This window comes from Hordeum vulgare, chromosome 7H (genome assembly GCF_904849725.1).
Source record: "Hordeum vulgare subsp. vulgare chromosome 7H, MorexV3_pseudomolecules_assembly, whole genome shotgun sequence".
Lineage (NCBI taxonomy): Eukaryota > Viridiplantae > Streptophyta > Magnoliopsida > Poales > Poaceae > Hordeum > Hordeum vulgare.
Genome location: NC_058524.1, coordinates 333,148,969 through 333,159,620, shown reverse-complemented (window position 1 = coordinate 333,159,620; position 10,652 = coordinate 333,148,969).

Here is a 10,652-nt window from a genome sequence, read left to right as displayed (position 1 = left end):
CCTTCCCGAGCCTCCCACCACCACTATACGAACGCCCGGACTCTCCTCGTTCCATTATCCCCATCACCATGACCCCTCCCTGCCCGTAGCCACGTCGCCACCATCTCCATCTTCGTGCCAAGAACGAAGCCACCAGGAGCTCCCCACGCCATTCTCCATCGCCACGCAAGACCCTCCCCACTCCCGTGGCACCCCTGCGCCACCCCACCCCTGTCGCGCCCCCACGCTACCCCCTCACCTCGTCTCCCCTCTGCAGAACAGCCCTCCCCGCCGACTCCTCTCTGTGAGGGACGCCGAGCAGAAGCCACCAGGAGCGCAGGACGCCCCTCCTCGCCCTGGACACCCCTCACGCCGCCGCCACCAAGCGCCGACCCCCCTTCCTCCGCTGTACCCCTCCCCGCCGGTGACTCCCCCTCGCCGGAGCAGCCCCTATACGCCGTCGTCGCCGGAGTTCCCTGCCCAACCACGGTGAGGTTCTCCTCACCTCTCTTTTTTTCTTTTTTTTCTTTTTTTTACCATTAGATCTAGATCCAACGGTGTAGAATTAGAGGAACATACCCCTTCAGTTTTTTTAAAGAACCGGTCAACCTGTTAAGTTAACCGAAATATTTTCTTACATATCGGCCGTTTGTTAGTTTAGCTCTAGCAGCGCACGGATTCAGCCAATCAAAGCATGCCACGTCATCGTTTCTTTTTCTATTTTAAATCTGTAACAGAAATAGTTCTGTTTTCGTTTTCTTAATAACTTTTAATCTACAAATCCAATTAAAGTGATGATTTTTGCACTAGATCGCAAATTGCTTGTAGTTTCCGAAACTATATATTTTGACTCTGTTTGAATTTATAAAATTTGAGTTAGAACAGATCTGGTTTAAATCTTGTTTTGCTTATACTGGGAGTTTAAAAATAGTTTTTAATTAATTCTTTTTTCTACTGATCACTATTGATCTTAGTTATCAGTAGGTTAAATTTCAGAATTTTTAAAATATCTTATCGTGGGGTTTCACCGAAATAGATTCTGATTTGGTTATGGAAGACAATTTTTGACCGTGTGCTATAGCTATTTTCTTATTAGATGCTTTATTTTCATTTCCTGTCATTGTGGTGCTTATTGTGTGAAATTGTTTGTGTCGATAGATTATCCGGAGTGTGAAGCTGGTTATCTAGACGCACTCGAGTTCGACAATCGTCAACAAGGAAAGTCACGTTGATCATGTTTTTACCTATGTTTTATATGCATTTTAGCTCTACCTTCTTCACCCAATTGCATGCAAAGTAGGTACTTGGAAATTTGGATCTTGATGTAGTATCATGTGATAGGCACCCATCACCTTGTTACTTTGGTCGGGACGTTACTTTGCTATGCTCCTAGTAGACGGGGTTTGGTTGGGTGTTTATCACGAGTGTTGTGAGAAAAATTTAATAATCAAGACCGGATATGTCAATACTTTCCAGACCTTGTGATGCAATATACCTATGGGTGAAGGATGGATTTGATGGGCCCCCTGGGATAAACCAGCGGAGGACCCGTGATTCATGGAGAAGCGCCATGACATCTTGCGGAAAGCTTCACCCAGGCACAAAGAGATGGATGGATAGTTCAAGACCCAAGGCTTACCTGCACAGCCACAAGTCATTATGGGCCCTGGCTTGGTTGGACAACGTGGTGAATCTGGACAGGCGGTGCTACCAGATGTAGAAGAACAATAGGATTGGATGGGCACCGTCAGAGGCTCAGAGGAACCCGTTGAAAGCCCATGTTTTGATCATCCGGTTTTGAAACATCCTGAAGTACGAGGACTCCAACGGAGGCGATCAAATCTTGTGGGCAACGTGTGCAAAAATCTGCAGAGTACTCAAACCTAATCGATTAGCCATGTCCACGGTCATGGACAACTTGAGCCGAAGGAACTGAAACTATCAAGAATTCTTAACACCATTAAATCTTATTGATGTGGGTAATATTGACAACTTGGGTATGATAATTGGTTGGTGGAACCATCCCATTAACAACCAACAATGTAGTAATATTTTGCTTTTAGATTTTCTCTTGTTGTAGGATAAAATCTTGCTTTGCGTTAAAAAAAACTTATAGCCACACCTGCCATATATGCATATAGTATAGATGATATTTTACAACTCTCTTTTGTGACTTACACGGCCGCAACGTCTTATGTTGCAGATATTTCTTCGACGAGTAAGATTACGATTCAGGGTTACGGTCTACACTCAACTTGTCGTTGGTGTTTATTGGGACTCCACTCCCTTTGACTGTTTCCGCTGAGATTTTGAGGTACATATCAGTTTTACGTTATTTACATGTGATTGCACTTTGATATATACATCGATGTACTGTGTGTTCCAGCATACTGATCCAGGGATGACACAGATACACAGAGGCTTGACTCGTTTTGAGTCGGGTCGCTACAGGAGGCTACGGGATGAAGAAGTTGTGGAGATAAGAGACCTGGATCATGGGAGCCTTTTTTCTTCCGCCAACTGATTAGAGTTGTGCGTGCATGGGTTTCGTCTACGAGACCAAGAGCCAATATCTCACTTTTTCAGTTGGGTCGTGGCTAATATTTCGGCTGGCTGTTTTTCTCTCTCGCGTGAGTTGTACAATGGGGAGGATAAAGAGGTCGAACCATCGCTACAACGTTTGATTTCCTATTAATAATAGAGATTGATGTGTACACATGCAAGCTGTATTTTCTTTCTGTAGGTTGAAGTGTGTAAGTAAACTGGACTTGGCCTCGATTTCAAAAACAAAACTGGACTGTATTGGGCCTTGGTCTGTACTCCAGCTACTAGGTCAGCTTCTCCAGCACGTGCTTGCAGTATCAACGAGGAACTGCTTAAAAACATGAACGAAGAAAAAATAGTCCCACATGACTTCAACTGAGTTATTGTGATCAATTTATATATGTTTCACAACATTGTGTGATGTGATCGAATTAAATAAGATTCTTCACATTAAAAATGGAAAGTACTTTGTAGGTCGCACGCATAAAGTGGCTAAGAAGTTGTGGCGGTCATGCAATACTAAACCGAAAGGAGAGAGACTTAAGAAGTTGTGTCTTCTTGCGAATAGAATGAAGTCAATAAAATTAACTCATGTCTAAACTCTACGAGATGGGCTGGTCACAATGTGAGTATCATAGTTAATAGCATGCATGTTAAGTAGGAATTTTTACATATGTGCCATGCAATTAAATGAGGAGGGTTGAGTATCATAGTATGATACCATATCATATTAAATGATGTATTAGTATGTGTCTGGCATGAAAATAAATGAGACTATGGTACACCCATTATGAATCATGAATTATTATTGATATTTATATTATTCTTGTCCATTATTCATTATTATGATACAATTCTTATGCCTTTCCTCTCTGAATATGCAAGGTACACCACGACAAGGCAAGCTGGTGGAAACTCGAATTCTGGACCTGAAAATCAAGAAAAGGGTTAAAAATCACGACTCCAAATAACCTGAAATTTCATGGAAAATTTCAATGCAACATTTAAGAATTATTGGGGGAAAAATATACCATAGGGGCGCCACCTGTTGGGCACTAGGAAACAGGGCACGACCACACTCCCCTCGCTGCTCCCTTTTGCCTCGTGGGGGCCGAGCAGCTCTCTGACCCATAGCGGGACCTGGATACCCATATTGGTTCCTACATATTCCACGAAGACCTTTCTCGGTTGAACCACGATGTCAACGATTAAGTTAATCTCATATGGAGTGCCCTTTGTCCATCAGTATGTTACTTTCCCGAGACTCGATAGTCGATATCTCCATACCTAGTTCAATCTCGTTACCGACAAGTCTTTTTACTTGTTCCGTAAAACAAGATCACGAGACTAACACCTTAGTCACATTTCTTGCAAGGTTACTCTGATGTTGTGTTATCGAGTGGGCCCCGAGATACCTCTCTGTCACATGGAGTGACAAATCCCAGTCTTGATCCACGCCAATTCCACAAATACCCTCGGGGATACGTGTAGAGCATCTTTATAGTCACCCAGTTATGTTGTGATGTTTGATACACACAAGGCATTCCTCCGGTGTTAGTTAGTTGCATAATCTCATGGTAATAGGAACACATACATTGAAATGCAGAAAGCAATAGCAGTAAACTGGATACGATCAAACGTTGTGCTTAAGGTTTGGGTCTTGTCCACCACATCATTCTCCTAATGATGTGATCCCTTTATCAAATGACAACTCATGTCTATGGCTAGGAAACCTTGGTCGTCTTTGATCAACGAGCTACTCTAGTAGAGGATTACTAGGGACACTTTGTTGTCTATGTATACACACATGTATTTGTGTTTCCAATCAATACAATTATAGCATGGATAATAAACGATTATCACGAACAAGGTAATATGATACTAACTAATTTATCATTGCCTCTAAGGCATATTTCCAACACCTTTTGCTCTCTGGCACATAGATTCTATAGGGGAAATTCCTCTCCGGAAGGGGGAGATCTAAACCATCGTCATCACCAACGCTTCCTCTGTCATGGGAGGACCAATCTTCATCAACATCTTCACCAGCGCCATCTCATCACCAAGGTTCATCTCTTGTGTTCGATATTTGTCTCAAAACCTCAGATTGGTATATGTGAGTTACTAGTAGCGTTGATTACATCTCTTAGTTGATGATTGTTGATTACTTGTTGGGATATTATGTTCAGATCCTTGATCACCATTATTATAACTCTGATCTTCAACATGTTGATGAGGTGTGAGTAGTTAATATTGTTCCTCGTGACTTGGGAGAAGTCTTGGTATTTGTTTTATATTTTGATGATGTGTATGTTGTTGCTTCTCTTAGTGGGGTCGTGTAAATGTCGACTACATGACACTTCACCATGTTAAGAGCCTAAGGAAATGCATTGTGGAGTAACAAGTAGATGATGGGTTGCGAGAGTGACAGAAGCTTAAACCCCATTTTATGCATTGCTTCATAAGGGGCTGATTTGGATCCATATGTTTAATGCTATGGTTATATTTATCTTATTCTTCTTTTGTAGTTGGAAATGCTTGCGAGAGAGGGTACTCATAAGTGGATTGCCTGTTCAAGTAAGAACACCATCTTAGCACCGGTCCACCCACATATCATATTATCAAAGTAACGAACATGAATCAACTCAACATAACGAACATGACTAGATAGAAATTCCCATGTGTCCTCGGGAGTGTTTGCCTCATATAAGAGTACTTTCCGACTTGTCCTTAGCTACAAAAAGGATTGGGCGATCTTGCTGCATACTTGTTACTATTTCATGAATTATCTTGCTACAAAACTATCTATCACTACTACTTATAGTACTTGCAGACAATACCTTGCTGAAAAGTGCTTATCATTTCCTTCCGCTCCTCGTTGGGTTCAACACTCTTACTTATCGAAAGGACTACGATTGATCCCCTATACTTGTGGCTCATGAGACTACTCTGATACCAAGTTATGCTACTATGCACTATGAAGGTAGTATCATACACTAGTATCATGTGCATGGTATTAGTACAAGATACTCCCCATTCCAACCAGCCTATGCATCATATCATACACTTATATTAACTCTATCATTATTCATGAATGAAATGTATTGCGTGAAAACTTAGTACGACACTAGTTTCAACTGATTCACTCTGAACTATAGGTTGCCTCGGTTATTACATGATCTCGCGCCAAGAGTATATACCATTGAAGTTGTAATTGTGTATGTCTATATTTGCTTGGACCATTTTTATCACTCACTAAAATTTAGTTCATGACAAAAGATTTAACTCATGTTCCCACATCTTTGTAAGAGTAGATTTTGCATCACTACAAATGTGTGTTGCACATACAATTGTCCCACCCGTTGTAACTCATGGGCATATGTATTATTTGTCCAATAAAAATAAGTGGTTCTTCTGGGTTTTTCTGTTCATCTACCTACCCTAAATGTCCATAAACTAAATTACCCACCATGACACCCATAAATTAAAATAAAAATGTTTTTTAGTTGTTTCTTTGATTTCTTTGCTTGTCTGCGATTGAAACAGTGCATAATGTTGAAACGAACTACCCACCATCATCGTAAGCAAAAAACAACTCGTTGTTTTTTTCTTTGAATTTTTCGTATGTCATGAAAAATGTCCCTAAAGTTAAAATAAATTACTCATCCTACCCCCCATAGAAGTAAAAAACAAGCATTCCTCTTAATTATGTGTACGATGTATGACCCTTAAGTTTTTCATCCATAATAAGATTGACCTTTTCTTTTCCATTACTAGTAAGATTGACCCTTTGATAGTATATTTTGGTGATGCAGCAAAATCTGGTCATGACCATTGAAGATTATGGTTTATAATAATCATTTTTTGTTTGTATCCTACACATAGCCTCGGCACATTTTTGTTCTTGAGAAAACCATCGGTCATTATCGATTCCCTGATGTGGTCGCCGCCGCTATCGCTCCCCAATGATCTCGCTGCCTCAAACGACCCCTTCCTTCCTCTCTCTCCACTCCGAGGCTCTAGCGGCCCACCGACTTTGCCCACGGGCATGCGATCTAGCCAACTTTGACCACGAGTGTGTCGCCCCCCCCCCGATGGAGCGGAGGCACCACATGCCATGGATAGAGAGCACTGGAGATCTCTCCCCCTGTTATTAGCCTCGTCCACCTTCTCTAATCCATGAACAGATTCTTGTAGTTGTGCTCTAACTGGATATTTTCTGATGGAGTCACCTCCAATTGCTATCAACGATCTCAGGACCATGGCGATTCCTGATTCAACCCTTTGTTTGACTTTGTTCGTGTGGATCCAATCTGTTCATGTGCATCCATAAACTTTATTTTGGTATATATCAGTTGTTCTACCACTTGTGTTTATTTTTTGGTAAAACTAATTAAAATAAGATTTCGTAATCTGATAATTACATTGGGGTTTTATGTAGACATGACATTCTAACTGAATTTTCTATTCAGCTTGCAATTCCAATTATTTTATATATTGTATTGACATGTACATAGCTCGCTACATACACAACGACTAGGGACATATTCTTCTCCAACCACTCACAAATTCGTCTATTTGAGCCGAAATGGCTTTGGTACGCTCTCTTGCTCATGGTGAGGTCGTGCATGCTTGCCATGGTCAATTGGTCATGGCTTTGGTACGCTCTCTTGCTCATGGTGAGGTCGTGCATGCTTGCACTATGCAGGTACTGAAAGAGCATGGTGCCCCATGAGTGGTTTTGGTAATTCGTGACATTTTTTGAGGATTAATGGTTTCCTTGAGTTATATTCGAAGGATTTTTTATAGGCATTTCTTGAAATTCATTTTTTGGTTTTAAGGAGTTTATGTGATGACCAAGGTGATATTCAAGGATTTATCCAAAGATTGGTCATGTAAGAGTTAAGTATTGCATATATTTCTTGAAAAAGAAGATTGTGTGAACATTCATGTTTACCTTCAAGACATCATCGTTATGAAGAGAACAGAAAAGACAAGGTTGATCAAGAAATAAATACAAAAAGTGAACACTAGTGCAAAAATCACTAGTTCCGGCGTTCTAAAAACAATATTGCCAGCGTTAGAGGGTGACGTCATCAATATCGCGCCATTGTTAACAAAATACAGATGGCGTGGCAATGCTCACGCAATACATACGTACAGATGGCGTGGAACTGTTCACCATGCCACCAGTATGAGAAATATCAATGTCGTGAAAACACATACCACATCACTACTACTCCCTTCGTCCCAAAATGAGTGTCTTGACCTTAGTACAATTGTGTACTAGAGCTAGTACAATGTTGAGACAGTTATTTTGGGACGGAGGGAGTATATACTAGTAGTAGCAAGCGTTCACATAGCTTCCAACGCCACCACTAAGTATTTAGCGATTTAAAAAAATCATTTATAGAATTCATCCATGCATCCATACATTTGTACATTCATACATATATTCAAATACATATATCCAGTTCATACTTCTAGTGTATATACATTGACAAGATCTCCAAGGCACCGCTGCGAGTAGAGGTTTTCATCGTTGCCATTGTCGTCGTCGCTGCAGCCTCATGGGGATGTTGTCGCCGTCATTGCTGTCGTCGTCGTTGCTGCCACAACAACTAACTTCCAACGGATGTCGTCATAGGAATTGATTACAAGCAAGCAACCAATATTATCTAGCAAGCAACAAATCAATTTAGCCAAAAAAATAATCAACAAAGATGCTCATTTAACCTTTCATCACGGACAGATTCATATCAACACCATAACTACATTGCATCGCACAGATGTACTAGACCAAAGAGAGAACAAATTTGACACTTTTTCATTAGACGTTTTAGGAAAAACTTCTATTAAGGAAATTGATGGAAGTAGCAACTATGAAGCAGGAAGTATTGGCGAAAATGCCTAACGACGGACGAGCACTATGTGGACCATATCCTCAGATAATTCTTGCTTCTATTTTTAATACCATGCATGGTGATTTCATAACATCAAACAAGGCAAATCTTTAGTGGAACCATAATTTTATGAGGTTATAAAGACACGACTGCTGGTACAGAATCACAAAATCTGATAAAAAATCTAACACATGTATTGAAATAGGAACAATCACCCAGAAAATGCATTTTCGAAAGAAATAATCCACACCAGGTTTTGTTATAAACACCATCCCGCATCCAGACCATTAACAAAATTACAACGGTTTTGCTATAAGCTCCTTTTTGCCAATACCAAAACTGCAAAACAAAATAAAGATTTACTTGATAAGAACCCATGCACACATATAGACCCTGAACAAGATTACATACAACATACTATGGATACAAGCAGCTAGCAAGACATGACTGAGACTGAACTTGCAGAGATTAAAAAAAATATCAAGTTACGTATGGATACATGCGTGTCCAACTACTTGTAGCCTCAGATCACACTTGCAACCCATGCTCATCATCAACATACTCTGCATTGTCGCCGCCACTATAGATGTCACTGGCACGGCCAATGTCGCCCTCGACGAAGCTAATGGAAGCTGGGACTCAATAGATCGCATGTGTGCAGTAGGCCCCAACTGGAGCTGGAGCAATTATCATTCAGATTTGGATGTTAACTGAACATGTTCAATAATTTTGCATTAGTTAAATGAACATTTTTTAATCAAGTTATTAACAACAAATAGAGGAGCAGAACAAGTTATATTGCCAAATCAAAAAATAAATTCATCTATGTACAGTACATTATCTTCATACGTTTCACTGAATTTCACATGGCATCAAAATTAATTGTGTCGTATAACAAAATTCAGTTTAATGGCATCAAACTCAATTTCATGTGTTTCACTGAATGTTTGGCATCATACTGGAGCTGTCAAGTATAGTACAAAATCAATATGTACAGTAAATACATCCATCTATGTACAATACATTATCTGCATATGTTTCACTTTTCAGTTGTTTTGTCAATTCATCCTGGCACTAGTTTGGAAAGTATGCAGGAACTACTAGTTAAGCAAAAGAGGGTGTTGAGCATTTTGAGCAACTGACTGATTAACAAGAAGCGTATAGCACTGGTTAGAATACAAAAGGGGAAGTTATGTTTGAAAAACCAAGCCCATTTTTATTCAGTTTGCTCCCTTCTATATATGCCAAAGGCATCATTATGATTGCCACTGTATACATTTTCATAGAATTCCAAATTAGACACGGACATTCTTGATTTGTTATGTGCATTACTAGATTTTTCTTCCGCTGCGTACCTTTGATTTGAGGAGAGGGTCGGAGATGCGAGGCGTGCGGTCTCTACGGCTTTCCTACGGCAGCGCGCGTCGCAAACCCTAGGGAGCTCGTGGCCGGAGATCGGGAGTTGCGGGCGGCGGCAGCACAGGAGGACGACCTCGACGGTCGGCCAGTTAGCTCATGTGCGCATGTGATGAACGCACGTAAACAAGATGGCGGGGCGGCCATCACCATCGTGAGGATCGCCAGATCTCCGATCGATGGTGGCGATGGAGCTGGATTGTCAGGAACTAGCATAATAATTTAGAGAACAACATGATTTCACTGCAAATTCGGAGGGATCAAACACCTCGAGCTAGGGTTTGTATTGCAAATGAAAGTGAAAAATGAGTTTAGCTCGCCACCAGCGGGTAGGGCCTACAACCCAATTACATGACATATGTTTAAAAAAGAGAGAGATCGCTGGCTTTATAGCCATTACGGCGAGGCAACTAGCACCAGCTGTGGACAAAAATGAAAAAGGTGAAGATGACGTGTATCCACCGTCCGATCAAGGATTGACGATCACGCGTGACACTAACTAACGAACCGGTACTTGTAAAGGGTAGCCGTTGGATGCGCGATCAACGATCGAAGTAACTGATGCAGCTTAACTATATATACTGAATGATAAGCGGCCTGACAATACCCCCCGAAGAGATGGAGCTTGTCCTCAAGCCTTAAAAGCAGGAATAACTTTTTGAATGAAGGTCGAATCTTCCCAAGTTGCCTCCTCGAGTGGCATGTTCACTACAGGAATAAACTTCTTTGCAGTCTGCCATCACAGACGGCAAAGACTAAATCCCGGACGGCAAAGACAAAACAGCAGACGACAAAGAATCTCACGGCCGG